Here is a 25,659-nt window from a genome sequence, read left to right on the forward strand (position 1 = left end):
TAGCAAGGTCATCCTTCTTGGAGACTTCAACATCCATAACTCAAATTGGCTTCCCTTCTCTTCACAGATCAAGCAGGCAGGGATGTATATGTGTTTGCCATTATCAACAACCTATCGCAGATCATCAATCTCCCTACCAGGATGCCTCACAACCCAATCTAATCTGCCAATACATTTGATCCCTTCCTAACAAGCTCCACTTCCAAGTATGTTATGGATATAAGTTCTCATGGTAACTCAGATCACCATCTCATACAAGTCTCTTTTGCTACAGAACAACCTTCACCCACCAGTTCTCAGTTTTATGTCCTTTGGCACTATAAGTGTGCCAAGTAGGATGACCTCCATGACTTCTATTTCTCATGGTCTGAATTCTGCTTCAGTTCTCCTGATCCAAACATCTGCTCAGACCAAATAACAGAAATCATCCTCACATGAATAAAGGGTTCATCCCTTATTTCACTGCAAATTCAAGGCTACCAACCAAGCCTTGATTTTCCAAAAAAAGTGTACTAACACAGTAAGAGAAAGATCAGATTTTAAAGGGATGAATGCTACAAACCCACTTCCTGCCCAAATGGAACTTGATTTTTCTAGTCCCTTGTAAAAACTATTTATTGGGTGCAACTTTTGCCCACCCAGGTTTCTACCACTTTCATATCTAGATATTACTGTAGTCACCTTACCTAAAGACAGGACCAAATTACTGGCATCATTTTTCTCTTCCAATTACGGCATTAATGACCTGCTTCCTCCTGATGACAAGAGGAAGAACTACTCCCTCCATGTCACCCATAGTCTTCCACCAGAAAGAAATCTAAAGAATCTTCAATAACCTGAACACAAACAAGGCATCTGGTCCTGATGGTATCCCACCTATTGTGTTAAAAACTTGTGCTCCAGAACTAACACCTATCCTGTATCACCTCTTCAATCTATCCTATTTAGGTGGCATCCACCCTACAGCATGGAAACAGGCTCATATCCAGCCCATCCCAAAAAAGTTGATAAAAGTCAACCAACAAACTACCGTCCAATTGCTTTCACTTCTGTTCTCCCTAAAATTATGGAGAAGGTTATCAAACAACCAACTCTTGTACCACATAAAGACCTGCCAACTAATTAGTGATCATCAGTACAGATTCTACAATTCATGATCTACAGCTGATCTTCTAACTTTTACCACCCACTCTGGATCGACGCCATGGAAAAATTCACAGAAACTCACATGATTCTCCTCAAAGCCATTTGATTGGGTTTGGTACAGGAGCCTACTTAGCAAACTGCTGGTCTGCCTGCCACACTACAATTGAATTGCCAACTTTCTCAATGGCTGCTCAACTACATGCCATGGTGGATGGTTACCACTCCTCAAATTTTCCCCCCATGAAGGAGTACTCTGGGGTTCCATTCTTTCACCACTAACTTCCTCTTGTATATAAATGATCTGCTCTCATAGACTTCAATCCTATTCATAGCTTTGTCAATGACAATATACTCCATTTCTCCTTTTTGTTTGACAAACCTTGTAATGCTTAAGAATTGGAATTCTCAAGATCTACCACGACCAATGGCCTGAACTCTGATCACCTAGCTCTATCGCAATAGGGCAAGGACATCATTATAGACCTCACTGCCACCAAAATTCAGTCCTGTCTGATCTCTCACATGAAGGAGCTCACATCCCTCTCCATAACTTTCAATAATACTCAGATATCAGAAAAAGATCAGATTTCCCTTCTTGGAGTGACACATACCTCCAATCTTTCCTAGTACAAGTATCTCAAACTATAGCTTTGGTAGCTGCCAAAATACTTGGTATACTTTTTTGCACAAGACACTACTTCACCCCTGCCAACTCTATACAAATACAAAATCTGTCCAGCTAAGGATATTGCTCTCATATTTTGGGTGGTGCATCAAAATTCTCTCTAAGATTGGTTATTTCTATCCAGAAGAGTGTTTATTAATTTCTATCCAGTAAATTAATAATCCCTCTGTGACATATCCACTTCAACCCCTCTCTCTCTCCCACAGGCATTCAGTTTTCCTTGTACCTCTTCTACAGATACTTTCATGAACAGCGCTGTACTCAATTGGTAACCAACTCTAACCAACGCGATTTTACAGTTCATCTTGAAACACACTGAATCAACTTCACTGCCTGCACATTCATTCCATCTACTTTTTGTCTTTGAAACAGCCTCCCCCAAAGAATACAACCTTCAGCCATCCACACAAAATGTGAACAGATTCCTCCTTTCTTCTTATCACACAACACTACTCTGCTATAGATCTTGTGATGTTTTGTGTGTGGGATAGATATAATATATATGCTGTCTGACCACAGATGGGAGAACCTCAGCTGGTACAGTGTCAAGAAACGCCAATTCATATTGAAGGGGAAAAAGGAATAAGGTGATGTACAAATTCGTCACCAACATGTGAAATTATGTACTTTATACATAAAATTTTCCAACTACTGTACAAGCAAAATAGTTACCAGAAAATTTTTAAACTAGAATTTTCATAAAAGAAAAGCTAATTTTACAACATATAATAATAAATATCTCATCACTGATTACCCTATTATTGGAATGGATTCACCTTCTTCTGCTATGTGCAGAAGTGTCGACGGGTCTCACATTTATGGTTAGACATTATATATATATATATATATATATATATATATATATATATATATATATATATATATATGGCAGTAATAAGTTCAATTTCCTGATGAAAGGCAAGTTTTAGCTTCTATTATTATTTATTTATTTTTTTGAATGAGTTTAGGATTCATGCAAGTAATTTTAATGCTTTTGATAGTTTTGGATTTGCTGCATATAATATTCTGAAGAATATCATGACGTGTGGAAGATGAGGCATGAAGAAGACAATGCATTTTGCAAATTTAAGCAGACCGAGGAGTTTGGAGGTGTGAGTGTGTTAAATAAAAGCAATACTGCATATACATTACACTCAAATAAATGTAAGTGAATGAAATCTGATATTGAGAACAGGAATTCACCTCATCACACTTCTGATGATGAGGTGAATAAATGAAAATAAAATAGAAAGTGCATGAAAGGAAGTAGATCCCATAAGTATAAGAAGCATGGAAGGAGTCAGTGCCAACTATGTGAAAGTGAGAGATAAAAATGAGTATTATTATTTCAAAGTATTTCAAATTCACCGCCACGTGCTACGTCGCCGTAGCACGTGGCGGTGAATTTGAGCTGTGCAGAAGAAAGTGATCTTTAATCGGTGAATAGTCCGCTTTTTTCCCCGTTTCTCTACGTTTTTGAGTGCTAAATTGTTTCTCTGAATACGAGTGTACTTCAGTGGTTGTTTTTTGGAAGTTAGTTGCTGTCGCGATATAATATATTTTGGTACCGTCGGAATCGAACGCGTAACGGTGGAAGACAAAACGAAGCTAAGTTACTGTATTTAGTTATATTTCATTTTATTTAATTATATTTAGTACTTAAATGTTCTGATGTTTGTACTTTTTTTTCCTCTTATTTATTAATTGAATAATTATTAAAGATTAGGGTATAATTTGACAAAACACGTCACAGATCAGTATGGCACCTGTGCAAAGGAAAATGGCGGCCAGTAATGAAGGTTCGCCATCGTTATCAAAGAACGGTAGCATAAAAGAAATGAGTCAGTGTACTAGCTGTGAAATGTACGCTTTGCAGAGTGCGGTCGGAGTGTGATTAGATGATAATAAAGGATTGAATGTGTGTAGAAAATGTAGGGAGAATGCGGAATTGAAGTGTATTTCGGATCGTGAGTGTGATATTTTTGTCGACCTTCAGAATGAAGGAAACAGGGATATGACAAGAAACGGCAAGGTTGTACATGAAAATTGTGAGAGTGTGAATGTAGATAGTGTGAATGATAGTATAAATGATTTCTCAGAGAACAAAAAAGATGAGATAGATGCATTGAGTGAGATCGCGTTGTTGAATAGTGTGATAGAAAGAGCAAAACAGCAGCTAGAGTGCATGAACAAAAGTAGACTGAATGAACCAACCAATAATAAAAGGTATGACAGGAAAAATAGACGTATGAATGTGAACATGAACAAAATGAAGGATAGAGTGCTGTATGGAGACTCGTTAGTACGAGGTGTGTTAGTAGAGGATTTGACAAAATCGTACCAACCTGATGTGACCATAAAGGACGTAACTGCGTCTATTAGAGAGCAAAAGGAAAGGGTGAAAGAAATGATTGTTGTGGCAGGTACGAATGATTTGAAAGGAGATAAAATGGAAATGATAGAAGACCTGAATGAATTGTTTGAGGTAGCAAAAGAAAAGAGTGAGAGAGTTAGAATGATTAGTCTTTTGCCACGGTATGACAGTGAAATGTTTAAAAGGAGGGCTATAATTGCAAATGACTTTATGCGTGGGTTATGTATGACGAGTGGTGTGGAATTTGTGGATGTGTGGAGTGAGTTTGATGGGCGAAAGGATCTATATAAGATGGATGGCTTGCATTTGAATGGTTACGGTGTAAGAAGACTTGAGAAAGTGTTGCTGAATGTAGTGGATGTGCAAATTCAGGGAAACTAGATTTGTTGGGGGGGGGGGAGTAGAGATACAGTCCTTATGGAGGCAGTTGAATGTAAGAATGAATATAATATGCCAGAGCAAATAAGGACAACAAATCTGAGTGGGATAGTTAATATAAGGCATCAAGGTAGGGTTGGGGCTAATGGGGGTCTTAAATTCATGTACACTAATACTAGGAGTATTAGGAACAAGAAGGAAGAGTTTTTGGCCATGGTTGGCACTTCCAGACCACAGGTTATAGGTATTAGTGAAACATGGCTGACTGTAGATGATATAACTAGTGGGATTGAATGTGATGGGTATAGTGTGTTCAGGAATGACAGAGAGAATAAATTGGGGGGATGGAGTATTGTTGATGATAGCTGATGAGCTCCAGCCAAGGAGAATAGAAGTTGAATTGCAGGATAGAGAAAAGAGCACATTTGAGGCCATTTGGTGTGAGATTGTGGCTAGCAGAACTAAATATACAATTGGGTGCTGCTATAGACCAGGTGATGGAAAAGATGGTGGTGACAGTATGCACAAGCAAATAGAAGAAATGGGTGGAAGGAGGGTGATTATTATGGGAGATTTCAACTATGGTCACATTGAATGGAGTGAGGAGAGGACACACGGGAGGAAGGAACTGGATTTTATGCGGTTATTAAGGGATAACTATCTGCGACAGCATGTAATGGAAAATACTAGGGGTCAGAGAGTGCTTGACCTAGTAATTACATCTGAGGATTTGGCTGTAACAAATATGACCACATCGCCACCAATCGGTGAGAGTGATCATAGGGTCTTAACTTGGGAGGTGGCTAAAGGTGTAGAATTTTCAATTAAGACAGTTTACATGTGGAATTATCGGGCTGGAAAGTATGACAAGCTTAGGAGTTTGATTGGTTCAGTGCCATGGCATGTACAACTGCAAGGACTAGAAGTTGATAGTGCATGGGAGGTAGTTAAGAAGTGCTTGCATGAAGCAATGGCTGACTGTATACCTAGAGTCCGAATAATAAATCAAGTAGGGGTTAAATGGATGAATAACACCATTAAGCTTGAGTTGCAAAAAAAGAAACAACTATGGAGGGAATTTAAGGAGAAGGGTGACCGGCAGGCACATGAACGGTATAAAGCACAGGCCAGAAGGGTGACGAGTGTGGTAAGAAAAGCAAAAAAGGATTACGAAAGAACATTGGCCATGCAGGCTAAAGAGAATCCTAAACAGTTTTTTAGATATGTAGCAAGTAAAAGGAAAAATGTACATGGCAGATTGATTTTAAAGAATGCCGATGGTAGGGAGGTAACTGAATCAGTTGAGATAGTTGAGTTACTGAGTGAGCACTTTGCAAAAGTATATCATCCAGGTGGTGACATTGCAGAAACGAATAAACCAGTAGATTATACGGGAATTGTGGTTAATGAAGTGGAGGTGAGTAGTCTATTGCATAACCTCAATGTCAATACATCTGTGGGATTCGATGGTATACCAGCTCGTGTTGTACGAGAAGCAGCTAAAGAATTGTCAGTACCCTTGACCATTTTGTTTAATTTGAGTCTCGGGTCTGGGTTAGTCCCGAGCGGGTGGAAAGAGGGGAAAATAGTTCCACTGCATAAAGGTGGTTCCAAGACTGCTGTAGTAAATTACCTACCGATTAGCATATCAGGAATCATTGTCAAGGTCTTAGAGAAAATAGTCAAGAGGAAAATACAAGATTGGATAGAAGAAAATGGGATACTGTATCGGGGACAGCATGGTTTTATGAAGGGTAGGTCATGCCTCAGTAACTTGCTCACGTATTATAACACAGTGACGGCTGAACTGGATAAGGGTAATGGGTTTACGGTGATTCTACTGGACCTTGCCAAGGCCTTTGACAGGATTCCACATGGAATTCTAATCAGTAAATTGCAGCATATGGGAATGGACATAGGGTTGGTGAGATGGATAGGAGGGTGGTTGACGGAGAGATATCAGAGAGTGGTTTACTCGGGAGTAGAGTCCACAAGACGGCCTGTGACTAGTGGTGTGCCACAAGGATCTGTTCTTGGACCACTGCTGTTTAATTTGTTCATAAATGATATAGGAAATGATCTGAGAGGAACAGTTCATTTGTTTGCGGATGATGCGAAGTTGGGTAGGGCAATAGTGAATGCAGATGACGTCAAAATTTTGCAGGATGATTTGGATAGATTGGAGGTCTGGGCTAAGGAGAATGGATGTCAGTTTAATGTGGCAAAATGTAAGGTTATGCATTTTGGGGTGAAAAGAATGGCAGCAGTTTACTGCATTGGTGGAACTGTGCTCCAGGAAATTGATGAGGCACGAGATTTAGGAGTGTTGGTAGATAAGGAATTGAAATTTAGGGGACACATTGCAAAAGTGACCAAAACAGCTCATCAAATCACTTGGTTGCTGAAGAATACGATGACAAGCAGAGACAAGCAGGTTATTGTTCCTCTGTATCGAGCCTTGATAAGACCCCATCTAGACTACTGTGCTCAGATTTGGTCACCTAGGTTTCTTCTTGATGGGGAGGAGGTGGAGAGGATCCAGAGGCGAGTGACCAAGATGATAGCAGGTCTGTGGAATGAACCGTATGAGAACAGGTTGAGGATTTGTGGGTTGCAAAAATTGGTTGATAGGCGGAGGAGGGGAGATATGATTGAGACATTCAAATTACTGAAGGGTTTCTATAAAATTAATTCAGAAGATATTTTTGAGAACAGGGCTGGTTGTGGGAGGACTAGGGGACATCCATGGAAACTGGGCAAAAGTGTGGTTAGTAAAGGTGTTAGAGCTGGGTTCTTTACTTTTAGAGTAGTGAATGAGTGGAATGCGCTCCCTGAGTCTGTGGTGGATGCTGTGATAGTGAATGAGTTTAAGGCGAGGTATGATAGATACTGTATGAATGTCAAATAGTTGTGATGAATATGATTTGGGGCCTCCCTCGATGAGTCCAATGACTCCCTGGAGTTGCCCGTAATAATAGTAATAGTAATAACTATGTACCAGTCTGAGAGTTCTCTGCTTGGCTGAAAGGTATTTCCAATCTAGAGGTTCAGGGTGGCACAGCAAAACAAATAAATTTTCCCTGAACCTTAAAGAAGGAGATAACTCCAGACATCTCTAGCAATGGAACTAACTCCTCACAGATAAAGTTCCCTTTAAGAAAGGTCAGACGTTTACTTGACTACTTATACAGCGAGAGTGCACATAGAGTTCTATATCTTAAACTATTAAAAAGGGGATTGTATGTCATATCTAAATATAGTATAGAGTTAAGGGAGGCAAGACAGAAGGTAAAAGAAAATATACAAAATCCATATAAAAAATATAATCAGAGCTATATAAACAAGAATAGAGACATAACACTGGATATGTGTAAGAATATTTATATTAAGCTGATCACAGCTGATTTGTATCTGTCAGATCAGCTGTGACCTCTGCAGGGTTAAATAGAGAGAGAAATAAAAAGAGTAATGAGCAGCAGGCATCTTAATGTGAGAGATCAGTGAGAATAAGAAATGTCTAGGATGTAAGGAACAAATAAAGGCGATAATGATGTGCAAGACAGAATAGTAAAAAAAAGTTTGTACGTGATTCAATGATTCACGATTCACAATGTGCAAGAATGGTTTTTGGGGGGTAGGGGGGGACTCCAACTGTAAGTGTGATGCTGGCTATGAAGCAATAAGCAGCCATAATGGTTGATTGTCTTACCACGCAGTTTATGTTGTCTCCCAACAATTTGAGAGGCAGCATAAACTCAAAGGGGTGTACAGACCTGCACGAAGTAGTCCAGATGTGGCCTTATTAAAGCCTTATAGAGAGGAACAATAACATCTCTATTTCTGCTTGTTACTGTGTTCTTCAATAACCATGCAATATTTTACACATTTTACATTTTAAGTTTATATTATTATTAATCTCTTATCAACAAATTAATAACATACTCTCCAAGATGAAATTTACTTTGGAAGAACTGTCAGAAATAATATCATTTCTGTAATTTTCATTAACTGCAAACTACATTTAGAGCTTGCTATACACATCACTCTTTAATACAGGAACTTTCTCAAAAATACAGAATTATTAAATCTTTGTTTAGCAGAACCCATGAAATATGCTTTTCTGAAGAATCGTTGCAGAACCTTGATGGTACATTTCCTGATATGTACCATCAAGGGGTGTTCAGGCTACCATGACAGCATTTCATGATTAAGTTTACATTATTATTATTATTATGATATCACACCTCCAGGAAGTCCAAAGACTCATCGAGGGAGGACATCTACTCTACAACTCTTCATCTCACGACTTCACCAACCTTCATCAACCAACACCAACGCTATCTACCGTCGACTACCACCACTAGTACTTTCACAGACAATCACAAACATCCATGCCCACGGTGGGATTCGAACCTGCAGCCTTTTGGCTGGAGAGCGGATATGCTAACCACTCAGCCAACCAGGCCGGCATTATAATCTCTTATAAATAATTTTCCCCCAATTTAGTCTATTACTTGTCAGCACTCTAATATTGTCATATATCACATTTTTTTCTTTGAAGACACTTCTGACAGAATCAATCCACTTAGACCTAAGTCTTCCTAAGTCTTTTTCCTGTGACCTTGGCATCAAACACCTGTTCTGTTAACCTTTCTTCTTCCATTCTGTTAAAGTCCATAATACCTTATATTAGCCCTGCACACATTCTTGAATGCAAACAATATCAAACCTAATGTCTCCATTTTTAATATGATGATTCTGCCATCGATGACATCTGCTCAGGTCGCTAATTTTTCTTAGAACTCTCTCATATCTGTGGTTTGTAATCATATTAAATGCTTTATTTTTAACTAAACTCTCAGATCCATAACTTAAAACTAGTTTGAACACTGTCTTGTATGTATGTATGCTGCTGGTTTTGTGTTTTGGCTAATCTTACTCTCTCATTCTATATAAATTTATTCAACTAGCTCTCTACCATTATCTGTTTTGCTTATTCTGTTGTCTATTGGTTGAGTTAGATGTTAATAAGGCTGTGGGAATGGATAGCATATTCTTAAGGAATGTGCACCACAGTTGGCTATGCCCTTGACCTGGTTATTTAATAAAAGTCTTGCAGTGGGTAGGGTTCCTAAGGAGTGGAAAGAATGAAAAATAGTACCACCCACAAGCATGGTTGTAGGACAGAAGTTTCCAATTATAGACCAGTCTATAAAAGTGCAGTGGTGGTCATGGTGTTGGAAGGATTGGTTAGGAATAGAATACAGGATTGGGCTGATGGATACAGCATTCTTTATGATGGTCAGCATGGATTTGTAAAGAATAAGTCCGTCCTGTTTTAGCAATTTACATGCATTTAATTACAGGGTAATGGGGGTGTGTGTGTGTGTGTGTGTGTGTGTCAAATAAGGGAGAATCATATAGAGTGATATCATTGGACTTTGCAAAAGCATTTGATAGATTACCAGATGATACATTGGTGTACAAGTTGCAGAGGATGGAAATAGACAGTAGATTGATGATATGGATAGGAGATTGGCTCTCTGGACGATACCAGCAAGTTGTGTATGATGGAGCAGTGTCTCAAAATAGGAGGGTAACCAGTGGTATGCCCCAGGGCTGGTGCTATTTAACTTGTTTGTAAATGATATATCATGTGGACTGTCTGGGGATCTTCAGTTGTTTGCTGATGATGCAAAGTTGGGAAGAATTATAAGTAGCACTACTGATGTCATTTCCCTTCAGGAAGATTTTAGCATACTTGATTTGGACAAAGGTGTGCTGTAGTTTTAACATTAATAAATACAAGGTGTTGCATTTTGGAGTATTGATGACACTGTAAATGCAGGAAGTCGATAAGATGTGGGATTTGGAATTGATGGTTGACAGTGGACTGAAGTTTAGAGGGCATATTGCAAGTGTTAGAAAGACTGCACATTGTAGTTCTGCTATCCATATCATCAATATACTGTCTATTTCCATCCTCTGCAACTTGTAAGATATAAGAATATAAGAATAAGGAACTGGTCAGACCACACTTGAACTATTGTACTCAAATTTGGTCACCTGGTTTTCAGCATCATGTAGAAACATTGGATAGGGTTTAGAGACATAGAAGTGACTAAGATAATATCAAGACTTTGGAATGCTGTCTATGGAGAGAGGTTGAGGAAATGTGGATTGCAGAGTTTTTTGGATAGGAGGAAAAGAAGTGATATGTTAGAGACATTTAAGTTAGTAAGAGGATTTTATTGGATTAATCCAGATGAGATTATAAAAAGATTTGAAGGCGAGAGGAAAAAACCAGAGGTAATCCCTGGAAGTTGTGTAAGAGTGTGGTGAAGAAGGATGCGAGGAGTAGATTTTTTTACACAGAGAATTGTTAGTGAATGGAATGCTTTACTAGAATGTGTTGTTAATGCAAACTATGTTGTTAAGGATTTTAAGATTCAGTATGATAAATATGTTGTCAGTTGAATGAATCTTCCACAATGAGTCTGCTGACTCCATGGAGGGTGCAATAATAATGATAATATTTCCAGATTTAATTTGTCATTGTCATAAAAACAGTGCCTAAATAGCTGAAATATTTAGGCACTGGGACAAATTTGTTTCAACTGTTACTCATTTAATTAGAGAATCCTGGAGACTTGCACTGCATGTGTTTAGGAGTATATCACCTGCATAAAGAAAAGAGCTATGTTTGATATCTCTGATAAAATTATATATATTCTAATATCAGTTTGATGCCACTTTCTTTCATAATGTAATCCATATAGATGATGAATAAGAGTGAAGATAATGTGCATCCTTGTTTTAAACCTAATTTTAAAGAATCTGAAAGGATCTGAAGAATCTCTTAAACAAAAAATATAATATATCAAGCACACTGTCCTATTTTTCTCTATGTCTTCCAAATTAAGAAGATATTGACAGAATTCCTATTCCTTATATAAAGAGCATTTCAGAATGTGTGGTGAAGATGCTTAGGAAATTCCAAAACACTGTCACAACCAAACCACTAGTGTCATGAATGAATGCAACAGTGGTTTTGAACTACATTAATAAAATAGTGCTTTAAATTGCTTAGTACATTTCTTTCTTTCCTTATAATAGCGCTTTATTTTTTTAAGGTTCTTTAGTGGTGTTTATTAGCTAATTTTATTGATTTCTGTTCTTGATTCTTTGCATATTCTGAAAATGGCATCCATAAGGAAGTGCACACATCAGCAGCATGAAAAGCTAGCCTGATGACCGAGTTCTGCGCTGGTTTTTTTTCTCAGTGTTTATGCTGCAAAAATTGTTTTATGTATGCATCAAAAGATAAAAGTTTGTGGAATTGTGAGGGTGAACAAAAAGAAGGAGTGTATTAATGGTGTGAGAAGTGATTATTATTATTATTATTATGTGACACCTCCATGGAGTCCAAAGACTCATCGAGGGAGAGTGTGCCAACAGCATCGAATGAATGATCCTCTTCCAACTACTAACCGTGCTCAAACTTGCTTAACTTTTTGCGAGCCATTAGTAGCAGAGGCTCTACCGATCGACCAACCTTTGCTGATATAGAACATTTCAAAAAATGGGCTGGTGTTGCTGGAGTAGTCAAAAAATGGATGAAAGTACTCATAATGATAGCAGAGGAAACTGAGCAGAAGAGCATAAGCAAAAGTTGATGAAAGTGAAGAGTGAAATGAAGTGTATGGATGATTATGAGACTGACCATCTAATGTAGAGATTGGTTGATATGCATGAGAAATTATAAAGCAAGTATCCAAGGATAATCATATAGTATTATATGGGCATTCAATCATTAGAGGTGTTGTGAACAACAAGAAGCATAAAATTTGTTCCCAAGTTGGAGGAACATTGAAACAAATAACTGATGCTTTGCATGGAAAGAAGGAAGAAGCATAAGAATTAGTGGAAGTTGGGTACAAATGACTTAGATGGTGTAAAAGGTATTGTGGATAGGGATTTGAAAAGTTATTGTGTTAAGTAAATGAAAATAGTGCTGCCCAAATATGATAATAGTAGGTTGGGAAGGAGAGCATAAATAATGAATGGCAAGATGACTGAGTTGTGTGAGGCAGAATCTAGATCTAGTTAAAGTAGCAAAGGAGAGTTGAGTGAGGCAGAATCTAGATCCAGTTAGTGTAGAGAACGATCAGAGATGAAGCAGGTTATGAAAGGACAGACTGAAGAAGGATACAAGATCAAAGATATAATTATGGTAGGACAAAGTGATGGAATGCATAAAGATGGGAATGACAGCTATTTGACTGGAAATCAGAGTCTGGATCAGAGAAAGGGAAGTAGTAATGAGGTCCTGGTTGGGGAAGTGGTGAAACAAGAAAAGGTTAAGTTAAAAAAAGGATATGTCTGGAATTATGTGGGTGATTATGAAAACTCTCCAGTCAACTAGCACTAGTACATCGGATTGCTGACTTGTGCATAAAGGATACTGTGAGTACATAGGAATTGATAAGACAGAATATGACTTCTCTGCATAACTACATACCAAGAGTTGAATGAGTAAATAGAGTAGGAGTGAAATGGATAATTAGCAAAATAATGCAAGCAGTGTTGGAAAAGAAAGAGGAGGTACAACACACAATTAGTAGATGTATGAGGAGTATACAGTGCAGTTTAGAAAAGTGACAAGCATGTTAAAGAAAGAAAAAGTGCAGTACGAGAGAAGACTGGCCAGTCAGAATAAGGGATCTAATGGAATTCTTCTGCTACATGGCAAGAATAATTATGATGTGATGAAGCTGGTGAATAGTTATGTGAGCCGAGTGACCACTGCAAATAATGTAGTGGAGTTATTTATTAAGCAATTTATCAGTGTATATCATTCTTGTGTAAATGATGCTGTCCAATAAATACGGAGGCAAATATTACAAGATTGGATGATATATCATGATATATTATTATTATTATTATTATTATTATTATTATTTGACACCTCCAGAGAGTCCAAAGACTCATCAAGGGAGAGTGTACCAAAGCATCGAACGATTGATTCCCTTCCAACTACTAACCATGCTCAAACTTGCTTAACTTTTTGCGAGCCATTAGCAGAGGCTCTACCAATCGACCAACCTTTGCTGGCTCTATAGATATTATTTCTGGAAACTTTTCCATGTTACTCCTCTAAATAAATATTAATTTTTATGGTTATTTTGTCTATTTTTGTTTAGGAGTTACCACTTTTATGATATCACTGGTAAAAATTACTGATGTTTTATAAACAGATACATGAAGAGTATAAGGAATAATTTTGGACATACCTTGTAGGATGTTCCTGGTTGTTTTCTTATTGAGAAGCATCTGGCATAATATGGGGATATTACTGAGTATGACTGAAAGGAAGGGGGAGGGAAGGAGATAGGGAGATGTGGGAGAATTATGGGAAAGACAAAGTATGTGAATTTAAAACCCAGGTTTCAAGGGTGGGCTGATAATTCTTTGGGAAGAAGGTGAAAGATAGAAATTTTTTGGGGATGGAGAAGGATAGAATATGATGAAACAAGATTAGGGATGGGAGTAACAGGTGTCAGCCATTTCAACTGCCATCTTTGGAGCTCCTGAGAAAAGTGGAGGCTATGTCGTATTGGCTTGGTGTATCTGTGTTGTTTTCTATTGGTCAGAGTAGTGGCCTAATTTTTATGTTTTGGCGCTTCCAACTCTCAGAGACTATATAGGGGACAGCTAACATTTATTGAGTTTTTATCACATTTTATGACTATTGCTTTCGATATTCTACGCATTGTTTGTCTTATGCCTATTATTATGGCTTTGTTGATTTGCAGGGAATGCTTCTGTTCAAGAGCTTGGACTGCTATTTCTGTTTTTCCTGTATTTTTAAATGTTCTGGAATTGGTATGTTGCAGTCACAGAACTATTCCTGTAGTCTTTCCCATAAAGATCTGATCGTTAAACCTGTGTAGATGATGTCACAGTCTTCTTTGCAAGGAAATTTGCATACTACATTGTGGTGTTCTAGTATTTCTTTGTATGTGTGAGATTTTGTAGGATTTAGAAGTGTTCCCAATTTTTGGTTCGTGGTGAACACTAATTCATGGTCAGTGTGTTTAAAAATGTATTTGTAGGCTTCATATGTGTTCTGGTTGAATGGCAGTTTAATGATTTTTTGTGTTGGGAAGTTTGTTTTGGTTACTGGATTGTTTTCATGGCATAATTTATTAGCTGTGTTGGGTAATTTCTGTTTCTAAAAATCTGTGTTCATTTCTTTATTTCTATGTTGAGATAATTATGTGTAGTCGAAAACATGTATGCATTTATGAATCATGCTAGAATGACTGATTTTCTGATAGAGTAAGGATGGTATGAATTAAAGTGGAGGTAATTTCTGATATGTGTGTAGATTTGTGGAATATTTTTGAGGCTATTTTGTTGTTTGTTCTAATTAACCCATTAACTTCCATGATCCCCATTTGGAGATCAGCAATATTTTTTATGTTGGCACCACTAATTTTAAAATATTTTGAGTATTTTTAAGGTTATGTGTGTACATCAAAGTCTGCTCTCAATGTATGTAGTGAAAGTTTTTAGTTTGATTAAAAAATATGTGTAATAAATGATATTGAGTCAAAGTTTTGCCAGTAAGTGGCGCTTTTTTCAGATATGCCTATTCGATAATCGAAAATCTCATATTTTATGTCGAAATAAATCGTTTTCCATTATGGAGGTTATGTGCATATGTGTTCTGAATAACATAGTATGAAAATCGAGCAAGTTTCAAATTTCATTACTTGATAAGCTGAAAAGTATGATGATCCCTATTTGTGGCCCAAGGCTAGTGTAACGTAAAATGATTTACCATTTCGACTTATATCAAATATTATCTTATGAATACCGAGATTGAGATTTTTTATTACTTCTATGACAATTATTACTCTTAAGAATATTTTTATAGTAATTCAATTTATTTTTCAGCATAATCATGAGTAGAAAAAAAGTTTTTAACGCTAAGAGAACATGAAGAATATTGGGGCAATGAACTTGATTTGACAGATGATGAAAACCTTGATGGTACTATTGATATAGTGAAACTACCACTGGATAGAGTGGATGATGTTTCAGATTTGGAAGATATAGATGACAATATTCTTGAAGATACCATTTCAAATGACGTTCCAGGCTCGTTCAATGGAAATTCATGGTGCAAGATGTAAGGAAGATAGTGTAGTTCCAAGAAATAAGAAACCTAAAAAGGAAAAACCCATATCGGATTGGAATCGAGAAAGAGCATCATTCAATATTTCTACTGATGGTGAAGAAGAATGCAAGCAACATAAAATAAAAATGATAGGAAGAGTAAAAGATAAAACCCCAGTAGAAATTTTTGAAATGTTCTTTACAGATAATCTAGTAGAACGTATCATACAATATAGTATACCTTATGCAGCTCAAAATAATCATCACCAATTTACGTTCTCGGCAGACTGCTTCAAGAAATTCTTGGGAATATTACTTTTAACTGGATATCACTCTCTATCCCAAGAGCAAATGTACTGGTCAGAAGAAGAAGAAGACATAAATATAGGAATTGTACAAAAACGTATGCTGAAAAATCGGTACATTGAAATAAAGAGAAACCTGGATTTTAGTGACAATACAGATATACCAATAATAAATGGAAACAGGGACAAATTATTCAAAATTCGACCAATTGTTGATGAGCTGAATAAGAATTTCATGCAATTTGGAGTATTTTCCCATAATATTAGTATTGATGAACAAATAGTGCATTATTATGGTCACCATTATCTAAAGCAATTTATTAGGGACAATAAGGGTATTGCTATAATGCAGAAATCTATGAAGGCAAAACTAAATAATTCTGAAACAGATACAAATGGGTTAGGTATGATGGTAATATTGAATAAGGTGGCAACTGTAGACAAACCAGAAGAACACCGCTTTTACTTCGATAACTTTTTCACAAGTTTTGATTTGATAAAAAATTTAAAAGAGAAAAATATACCTGGAACAGCGAGATATAATAGGATGAATAAATGCCCAATAAAAACGGACAGGGAAAATCATCATCATCATCATCATGCGTATCAAGGATTTAGGCCTAGCATGGCCTGTTCCGGCCTTAGAAGTCATCATTGAATCATTCAAGAGGACGTCCTGGTTTTCTTTTTCCTAATGGCTTGTACTTTAAGGCTTGTTTTGGTAATCTTTCTGTTTTCATTCTTTGAATGTGTTCCATCCATTTATGTTTATATTTTTTAATTTTTTCTATTACTGGTTCTTGGTTTAATTCTTTCATAATTTCTTCGTTTCTTTTGTGATCAAATAGGGACGGGGAAATGAAAAAAGAATTCCATGGGTCTTTTGATTATAGGTTTGACAAAAGAAATGAAATATTTGGTCTTGTTTGGAAAGAAAACAACACTGTTAAAATTTTATCAAATCATTTGGAAATTCTATCGCTGGGAAGAGCAAGATGGTCTAGAGCTGAGAAGAAACAAGTGATAATTCCGCAGCCTAGTGCTATTGCAAATTACAATAAGTATATAGGCAGTGTTGATAAGCTTGACTGGAATATACAAAAGTATCGAATAAAAATTAGAGGCAAGAAATGGTATTTTCCAATTTTCACTAATGCAGTGGATATGGCTAAAGTCAATGCTTATGTCATATACTGCAGTGCTAATGGAAAAATGCCACTATTGGATTTCAGAAGAATGGTTGCGAGGTCCTACTTGAATATACACTCTCAATCTAATCCCAAAAATAGTGGAAGGCCATCCTACAGTGTGAATTCACAGAAGCGTGTACCAGAAGACGTGAGAAAAAATCCTGCAGGGAATTATTTAGAGAGAACATTAGATGGAAAACAAAGAAAATGTGCAGTCTGTAAGAAAAATGTTAGAAAATAGTGTGTAAAGTGTGATGTCGGGTTACACGTAGACTGTGTTGTTCAATGGTATTTATAAAATAATGATATAATTATATCATTATTATAATTACAGTACATGACATGTAAATAATTATTTACATGTCATGTACCGTGATCCCCAAATGGGGATTTTTTTTAAATCAATAAAAATCATATTTTTACTTTGTATATTATGAAATTAGACATCCCATGTTTGTTTACATGCAAAGAACTTTACTTCATTGAAAATATAATTTTAAAAAAATCTGGCAGGAAATGGGTTAATGTCAGGTTTAGGAAATTTATGGATTTTTCATGCTCTGTTTCTATAGTAAATTTTAGTCTGTTACTGAATTCATTAAGGGACACATAAAGTGGTGATGCATGTTGGTTAGAATGAATAGAATATGGTCCATGTATATCGTGGATGATATTATACATATTGGCCATAAAAGGTGATGCAAGGGGTAGGTGGGACTGAGTAGATGTGATTCTATGTGTGATAGAAACCATGACTGCATACCAATACTAGAATATTTAAGCAATAAGAAACATAACAACCAAAAGAAAAACAGAATAAAAAATACAGGAAAAACAGAAATAGCAGTCCACGCTCTTGAACAGAAGTATACCTCGCAAACCAACAAAGCACATACATGAAAATGAAACAGTGCTTAGAATTATTGGAAACAATAGCTATAAAATGTGACAAAAAACTCAATAAACATTCACTGTCCCTATATAATCTCTGAGAGTTGTAAGCTCTGAAACAAAAATTAGGTCATGACTCCGACCAATAGAAAACAACACAGATACACCCAAGACAAAAACACCAAGCCGACATGACATAGCCGCCACTTTTCCCATGAGCTCTGAAGACGACACAGAGTCGAAACAGCTCCCACCCCGTTACTCCCACCCCTATTCTTGTTTCATCATATTCTATCCTTCTCCTTCCCCCAAAAATTTCTATCTTTCGCCTTCTTCCCAAAGAATTCACAGCACACCCTTGAAACCTGGGTTTTAAATTCACATATTTTTTGTATTACCTGCAATTCTCCCACATCTCTCTATCACCACATCCTCCCCCCCCCCCCTCCTTTCAGTCATACCTCAGTGATATTGCCACATGCTGGATGCCACTCAATAAGAAGAAAACCAGGAACAACCTGCAAAGTTATGTCCAAAAGTATTCCTTATGCTCTTCATGTATGTCTTTAAAACATAGTAATGCCCTAAAAACTGAGTAAAAAGCCAATAACATCATAAAAGGGGTACTAAACAAAAATAGAATTAATAAAAATTAATATTTACTTAGAAGAGTAACTCCTAAACGAAAAGAGACAAAATAGCCATAAAAATTAATAAAAATATATATTTAAGGAAGGAACATGCAAAAGAGTTAGCTAAGGTTTATTAAGGAAGACAAAATAGTATTACTCCACAAACACGGTTCTAGAAAAGAAGTTTCCAATTATAGATCAATCCATACCTTAAGTTGTAATTAAGTTATTGGAAGATTGGTTTGGAATAGAATACAGGACTTAAGTTGATGGACATAGGATTCTTTATGATGGCCATGGGTTTATAAAGAGGTATAATTTTAGAAATCAACTTGCATTTTATGACAGGAGAAGAATGTGTTGGATAAGGGAGATTCATATACAATGATATTCTTGCAAAAGATAAACTTTGCAAAAGTGTTTCCTTTCCTTTGCGAACAAGCTGGATTTTTGTCAAGTTTTTGGATTTTGTTTCAGTTCAGTTCAGGTTTTAGTTGTTCACTATTTTGGCTGAGTGTTGCGAGTTTTAACTGTCTCTATGATGTTTATTACTAGTATTGTGCTTTCCTAATAGTGTAAATAAGTTAACATTCATATTCATTTTGTGCAGCTATAAAATGGATACTGCTCCAAGAAAGCATTCAAAAATCAGTACACAACTCAAAGACAAATTGCCAATGAGTGTGGTGTTTGTTTTGGGTACTGTTAATGTAATTTTAAACAGGTTTAGAGAGACAAGTACCTTTTCTCCCGAGAGAGAGGAAAATGTGGACGAAAAAGGAAAACTACACTTACTAGTTATGAAAAGCAAAATGAGTCCAAGATTGTATGCTGTAGACTTAAACAGAGATGAGACCTTTGACGATTGCTGGAAGCACGAAGGGCTGCCCACAGATCAAAAACAAAACAACTGTTGATGAAGGCTATGCAGAAAAAGAGGCTCCAGTGGACAAACATGTACAAAGATTGTACTATTGAGAAGTGGAAGGTCATATTCTTAGATGAGAGAGCCATTCATTTGTCCAAGGGGAGCGAGTATCTCACAAATCAGTGGCTGAGAATACTTCTCCCACCCACTTTAATAAGCTCCTAAATACACAACTAAAAATATGTTTTTAATCTTTCAACAAAATGCTTAGAATTCTTTATAAATGAGGCTGATTTCTTTATCTTCTCTTTCAACAGACCGGCTAGGTGTTTGGCAAGTAGGTATGTTGGAGAATTTCTACAATCCACGATTGGGCGGAGCAGAACTCCGACTTTATGAACTTTTGGTGAACCATATAAGTGTGGTGGTGATGGATGTAGAGATTTTAAATTTCGTTGTAATTCTTGAGGCCATCTACCATCTACCATCCACGATTGGGCGGAGCGGAACTCCGCTTCACCTGATCGTGGATGGTAGAAATTCTCCAACATACCTACTAGCCAAACACCTAGTCGGTCTGTTGAAAGAAAAGATAAAGAAATCGGCCTCATTTATAAAGAATTCTAAGCATTTCGTTGAAAGATTAAAAAGTATCAACATATCAAATACAGATATACTTGCAAGTCTAGACGTAGTGTCTTAATTCATGAACATACTAGTTGAAGAAGTGATTAAGATCACAGAGATCTCTTTCCAAACGACATTGCTCAGCTTTTCTGCCATTGTCTAAAATCAAACTATTTTAAAGTAAATAACATATTGTATCAACAACTTGATAGCTTAGCCATGGGCAGTCCCTTGTCACCACCGTGCACAGACCTGTTCATGGAAAAACTAGAAGCTGAAATCCTATCCACAATAAATCCGAAACCATTAGTCTGGTGGAGATATGTGGATGATGTCTTCATCATTTGGAAAGACACAAAAAATGTCTTACATGACTTCCTTCAAAAAAAAAAATAAATCTTTCCACCAAAAAATTAAGTTCACATTAGAGTTGGAAAACAACAATCAATTACCTTTTTTGGGACGCACTAATAAAAAAAACAAGAGAATGGACAAATCAAGTTCCCAATCTACCCCAAACCTACAGACACTGGACATTATCTTCACTTTAAATCTACTCACCATTATGCACAAAAACTTAGCATTATACATATGCTCAAAAATAGAGCTACAAATATCATCGCAGAAGAAAAAGATCTGCTTGATGAGCTCTTACTCATATCTAAAACTCTAGTCAAAAATGATTACCCAAAAAATATTATCCAAAAGATTCTCAATAGAAACAGCCCACAGAGACAACTTCAAGTGAAGCAGTATACATCGTCCATCGTCATACCTCATGCCGGCTCAGTTTAAATAGCAAAAATGAAATCTTTCAACATCAGAATTGCCTTCAAACCTATTTTAACTACATGACACATGTTAAGATCTCCAAAGGACAGCATTGCCTTCTACAAGTATGCAGGTGTATATAAAATCCCATGTTCCTGTGGACTGAATTATATAGGCGAAACATCATGAAGCCTAGAAATCCGAAAAAAAGCACATATAGGAGATGTCAACAACAACAGAACAGACACCTCAGGATTGGCCCATCATTTCACGATTTCGAACCACTCCATCGATTGGGACAACAACTCCATGTCATACATTGAAGAAGATTTCAGATGTAGAAACTTTAAAGAAGCTGCAGTGGTACTCCAGACAATAGATAATCTCAACAGAAATCAAGGCATGATATTAAAAGACATTTGGAAAAGCTTAATAAATTCACTATGTATAGTAGAACTCAATTTTGCGAAAAACTATAACGCATGATCTACAAACAATGACTAAGTCTCCGTGCTCCGTGCTCTTAATGTCACGCGTCATTTCAATTTTAATTAATTTTATTGTCGTTACTGCATTCTTTTCAGCATTTAATGTTAGTGTACCCATTTCTTGTCCTGAAGAAGCCAGACAGACTTAAGCTGGCGAAACTTGTAGACAATTGTATACATATACGTATAAAGAAGCATGATCCAATAAAATCCAAAGAAAATGTCTCATCATACTTGGAATTGATTATTACCACTCCTCTTATGCTGCCTCCATAATGTTTTTTTTTTTTTTTTTTTTTTCAATATACAGAGTCCATTAAAAAAATGTATACACACTTCAGCAAAAGAAAAACCTGTATAAAAATTGTAATACTAAATTTATACAGACATCACGAAATTAATACAAGTTGCCTTTGACTTCGACAATTACATGAGGTGCTCAAAATGGTTACCATTAGCATCCAGACACTTATTATTATGGCAAACTACTGCTTGGGCAACATTGGCCAAAGTGTCCAGTGGGATTGCTGTACATGCCGTTTCAATTTCTTTCCAAAGGGCCACCAGTGTAGGTGGTTTTCTACAATACACTACATCCTTTAGTTCCCATAGGTAGAAGTCCAAGGGTGTTATGCACCTCTTCATCCTATACATTGTCCCTGCAAACCCTCATCGAGGTAAGCTCTCACATGTTTGTGGTAGTGTGGTGGTGAGGCATCTTGTTGGAAGAGAAATTGATCATTCCCATAAAGTGCATGAATTGCTGGTAAAATGGATGTGCATAGAATGTCTAGGTACACTTGACCAGTAACAGTACCTTCAAAGAAGAATAGTCCTATTAAACACCTTGATGACAATCCACACCAGACACTGAGCCCTGGTAAATTGACTGCTTTGTCCACATGAATGCCCAGATTTTCTGGAGTCCAATAAAACATTATGCTGATTCACTGTTCCATTAAGCTTAAATTGTGCTTCATCAGACCAAACCATCTTCCTCACAAACTCCTCATCCTCATGTGTTGAAACCACAATACTGCACTCTTCAATCAAGATCGTCTTCATTCATTGCATGTAATAATCTTGGGATGTAAACTTTCCATTATCTGCTTTAAGAATGTGCCATATGCTTGCACTGCTAGCTCCTGTCTCACGTGCATGATGTGTAGTAGACTTCTGTGGCGAGTGCATAAACTGTTTCAACACCATAGCCGAGGAAGCAGGACTTGTTGCTGTGTGAGGCCTCCCGGATCTTTCCTTGTGCACATCACACATGGTACCATGGGTCTCAAACTTATCACGAATACGTGCAATTGTCAGGAGTGTTGGAGGTTGTGTTGCAAACTCATGGCCCCATTGTCATTGAACTTCAACAACATTCTCAAATTTGAAATACCACTTTAAAATGGTCTTGCATTCCTCGAACAACAATTGTGCCTCAGCTAGTTTGTTTGACTGTCCTACCGGTCACGTGTTAATGCTAGTATTCATGTGAGTAATGGCATCTTTTGAGAGAACATCATACTGCACATTGCTACTGTAATTAGATCCAACTTCGAAAAAAGTCCATAGATGACATCTGTTAAAGCATGCATAAATTTTTTTTGATGGACTCTGTATTGCATGCTTAATCTCTTCATTCATTCATTTCAAACCTACCTTATTTAATCTTCTGACTTTTAGAATGCATTTAGACATTGCTTCTACTAGATAGTTCTTGAATATCACCCAAGCTCCATTGATTTCTTTTCCAGCTAACTCCTCATTCCATGCTATAGCTGCAAGCTGTAGCATGGAAATTCTCAAATGGCTGGCAATCACCCAGATAATCACTTCATCGTCACGCTTTCCAACTGGATGGAGATTTGACACCTCATTTATAATAACATCCTCTGATGAGATGATCAAATCCATGATCTTCAATCTCGTGTGCCCTTTGTTACATACTGCCTGAGGTAGTTGTCCCTCAAAAACCTAAGAAACTAATTTTCTTTGCTTCCATTTGCTATCTTATCATCCCAATCTATATTGCCATAATTAAAATCACCATAATGATCAATCTTTACCCCATCTGCTTGGCTAATTTGCTTATACATTTCCTGGTCACTACCATCCACATTGCCAGGTCTATAGCAACATCCAAAGAAGTATTTCATTCTATTCATCCCTATCTCACACCATACTGCTTCAAAATCACTACCATTTCTCCCCTTGAATTTCTATGTTGTATAGACACAACTCTTTCTATCATCAATAGTACTCCTCCTCTCTTTTTACCTTTTCTATCTTCATGAAATATATCATACCCTTCCATCTCTATTCCTGTCAGGATGTCATCCTTATCCAGCCATGTCTCACTTATGCTAACTATTTTTGGGTGAACACACTGAATCAATGCATTCATTTTATTTCCCTTTTTTTCTGATACTTCTGGCAATAACAGCTTCCTGAATCATAAGCACCAGTTTGATCTTTTCTCATTTACTCTCTGACTCTTTCACATCATTTCTTACTTGCTCAGATTCATTCTCTGCACTAATTATTCTCCCTACCAGCAATAGTCTTTCCAAATGACTCACACCAAAATTGTTGGTGTGAGTCCATCATTCTTATACAGTTTAATTCTTCTTTCAAACTCACTCTTTCCACACATTAACAAACACACTCCTTTCTATTCAGTCATTTCTGCTAACATATCATTCATAATTCTTGCTCTCTGCCTCATCTCATCACTGTCATACCTGGGCAACATACTGAACACCTCTCCTACCACACTATTATCTTTTATCCCTTTCAACTACCTCCTGATATCCAATAATACATTCTCCTTGCTCCCAGTTAAGTCATTTGTCCTTACTACCACTAAAAACTCCTTTGCTCACTTAGTCCTCATATTCAATGCCTCAATCACTGTATTCATTTTACCTCCAGGAAAACAAACCTTGTGCATCTTCTCATTTACCAAACCTGTAATAATCAAATCGCCATACAATGATGCTCATGGGTCTTTCATTTTTATACCAACATCATTGGTTTCGGTCTTCCTTATCTACAGTTCTCATCATTTCACTCTGCATCTGTCTCATCTTCACAAACTCAGCCTTTAAATCTTGCATCCTCTTTCCAATATCATTCACTCTCACTATTTTATTGCCCAGTCACATGCTTGTTTGGCATCAATCCCACTCGTTACCTTACCATCAACTTCACTTTGTTTTTCAACGTCATTATTGCCAACTTTATCATTAATTTCACACTATATTTTAACACAGTATAAATTATCACCCACTTTATTGTCAATCAAAATCAACGCTATCATTTCCATACACACTCTGAACATTCGCACAATCTTCAATTACCATGTCTGCTATGACAGCATGTTCCCTACTCATATTTAAACTTATATCTAAGTAAACCTTATGGTCCATCAGAATATTGCACTTCTTAGATACCCACACACTCATTCTTTTCTCTTATTCAGCCTCTCCACAAAAACATCTCCTCTGACATTACTTCTGGATTTTGCTAAGACTTTTGACAGGATACCCCATGGAATACTGTTGTGCAAATTGGAGCAGATGGGGATAGATACTAAACTGGTGATATGGATAGGAGAATGGCGCAGGGAGAGATACCAAAAGGTGGTGTATGGAGTAGCAGAGTCCAGGATGAGGCAGATGACCAGTGGTGTGCCTCACGGCTCTGTGCTTGGGCCATTGTTGTTTAATTTGTACATAAATGATATAGGAAATGGCTTAAAGGGAGATATTCAGTTGTTTGCTGATGATGCAAAGTTTTGTAGGGCAATAAAAAACCAAGCTGATGTTGAGAGTTTGCAGGATGATTTAAATAAGATGGAAAAATGGGCTAAAGGAAATGGATGTCAGTTCAATGTAGAAAAGTGTAAAGTTATACATTTTGGGATTAAAATATTACCAGCTGTGTACTACATTGATGGAATGGTACTCCAAGAGAATTATGAGGCTAGGGACTTAAGGAGATGAAGTTCAGGGGACACATTGCTAAGGTGTCCAAGACTGCACATAGGATTACTTCGTTATTGAGGAACACACTAACATCTAGAGATAAAGAGGTTATTATTCCCTTTTATAAAGAGTTG

At 36.8% G+C, this 25,659-nt stretch overlaps 1 protein-coding gene across 2 annotated transcripts in view; it reads right to left on the minus strand.

The window, feature by feature from the left end:
- The window catches only part of LOC150103869 (ATP-binding cassette sub-family A member 2-like), a 975,482-nt gene that overhangs the window by 101,274 nt on the left and 848,549 nt on the right, over nt 1–25,659 (minus strand). The gene's annotated exons all lie outside the window — the stretch shown is intronic.

Source organism: Typopeltis vanoorti, chromosome 8 (assembly GCF_054136105.1).
Source record: "Typopeltis vanoorti isolate ZY-2024b chromosome 8, IOZ_Tvanoo_1.0, whole genome shotgun sequence".
Lineage (NCBI taxonomy): Eukaryota > Metazoa > Arthropoda > Arachnida > Uropygi > Thelyphonidae > Typopeltis > Typopeltis vanoorti.